A 2,431-nucleotide genomic window follows, 5' to 3' on the forward strand; every position below is an offset into this window, starting at 1 on the left:
ACAATCCCATTTAAAACAATGAAAAAGGATTTATAGAATACACTTTCCCGCTGAAAGCACTCAATACAGAATTACCACATTCTTAGTTCCAATCCCAAATCGCTCCCTAAACCTAATGACCTATGCACTTCTGGAGATATGAGAGGATTTGATTGGTATAAGCAATATGGTTGAAACTTCCACCCCTAGCCTATCAGAGGGAAAGGCCTACCACCATAGTTTGACCTACACCTGTGGATAGATGATGTTTATTTAAGTCAACAACAAGACATGTGAGTGGATCACAGAGGGAATGGATTCACTCAGGTCCAGGAAAAGAAACACAGTGGTTCGGAAATGATTAAAAAATCATTGTGATTCACATCAATGGACCCAAGCAGCTTCTCAGAAGCCTTCTTGTTGTCCATGAACTGGCCCTCAGGGATGACACTGGCATTCAGTACGGTGTACCTGAATGAGGAGACAGTTTTAAGACATGCCAAGTTGTTATAGGTTGGTTATACTGTGAGGTCCAAAATGATTGACATCCTTGATAAAGATGAGCAATGATGACTGTATAAAATAAATCATTCAAATACTGAGCTACATTTTATGCTACAAAAAAGGAGGAAGTTATATTATTTGATACTAATATAATTGCTCAGAGAAAGAGATCTTGTTTAACAAGTAATACGTATTTTCTCAAAAGGTAGATGTCTAAATAATTGGCACCACTAAAGAGAGAGAGAAAGGGGGAGCAAGAGAGAGGCAGAGCAAGACAGAGAGAATGAGAGAAAGGGGAAGCCAGAGAGAGGGAGAGCAAGACAGAGAGAATGAGAGAAAGGGGAAGCCAGAGAGAGGGAGAGAAAGGGGAAGCCAGAGAGAGGCAGAGCAAGACAGAGAGAATGAGAGAAAGGGGAAGCCAGAGAGAGGGAGAGAAAGGGGAAGCCAGAGAGAGGCAGAGCAAGACAGAGAGAATGAGAGAAAGGGGAAGCCAGAGAGAGGCAGAGTAAGACAGAGAGAATGAGAGAAAGGGGAAGCCAGAGAGAGGCAGAGCAAGACAGAGAGAATGAGAGAAAGGGGAAGCCAGAGAGAGGCAGAGCAAGACAGAGAGAGGGAGAGAAAGGGGAAGCCAGAGAGAGGGAGAGAAAGGGGAAGCCAGAGAGAGGCAGAGCAAGACAGAGAGAATGAGAGAAAGGGGAAGCCTAAGTAGTCTTAGTTGTGTTTTATGTAGTTGTGGTCTGCTTCGTTGTGTTGTGGATACAGTAGTGAAACAGCAGGCCTCAGCTTGGGTCCATGCTCAGTTCCAATGTTTTAGCCTATAGCTAATATTGGATATAAACAATCGTAGTAGTTTTCCATTGTTTGCTGTAAAACATTTTGATACATGAGCATTTGTAACGTTCGTTATGAACACCCCATTGTCTCCAAGGTTACCATTGTTTGCATTGTGTGTGTGTTCACTACCTCTGTGTGACACTCTCCAGACAGGAAGTTCAGGCTGGCCTTTTGGCCAATGGTTTTACAGTAGTCAGATGCTGTCGCTGACTGTCAGATAAATAACTCTACTTCTACTTTCCATTTTATTATTATGCATTCTGTTGTTGCATGTTTTTGCTTTGTTTCTTGTGTTATTATTGTGATTATTATTGTTATTATTAGGGTTGTTATTATTATTATTAGGGTTGTGTGTGTGGGGGGGGGTAGGGTTGTGTGTGTGGGGGGGGGTAGGGTTGTGTGTGGGGGGGGGGTGGTGTGTGTGTGGGGGGGTGGTGTGTTTGTGTGTGTGGGGGGGGGGGGGGTAGGGTTGTGTGTGTGTGGGGGGGGGGGGGGTAGGGTTGTGTGTGTGGGGGGGGGGTAGGGTTGTGTGTGTGGGGGGGGGGGGTAGGGTTGTGTGTGTGTGGGGGGGTGGGGGGGTGGTGTGTGTGTGGGGGGGGGTAGGGTTGTGTGTGTGGGGGGGGGTAGGGTTGTGTGTGTGGGGGTGGGGGTGGGGGGGGGGGGGGTAGGGTTGTGTGTGTGTGTGTGGGGGGGGGGTAGGGTGGTGTGTGTGTGTGGTGTGTGGGGGGGGGGTAGGGGTGGTGTGTGTGGGGGGGGGGGGGTAGGGTGGTGTGTGTGTGGGGGGGGGTAGATGGAAATTGGTGGTGGGGTTAAAAGTGGGTGGGCAAGAAATGCTGTTAAAAAAAATATCCTACCCCCAAGACATGCTAACCTGTTATTGTCAACGGTGAGAAGTTTCTGTTAAGTAACTTTCTGGCCTTACACCAGTGAGTAGGGCAGGGAAGTTACAAAACAGAGTTACAAAAGAGAGAGAGGGAGAGAGAGACAGGGAGAGGGAGAGAGAGAGGGGGAGATGGAGAGAAAGAGAGAGAGAGGGAGAGAGAGAGAGAGGGAGAGAGAGAGACAGGGAGAGGAAGAGAAAGAGAGAGAGAGAGAGAGAGAGAGAGAGAGAGAA

Source organism: Oncorhynchus kisutch, unplaced genomic scaffold (genome assembly GCF_002021735.2).
Source record: "Oncorhynchus kisutch isolate 150728-3 unplaced genomic scaffold, Okis_V2 scaffold1176, whole genome shotgun sequence".
Classification (NCBI taxonomy): domain Eukaryota; kingdom Metazoa; phylum Chordata; class Actinopteri; order Salmoniformes; family Salmonidae; genus Oncorhynchus; species Oncorhynchus kisutch.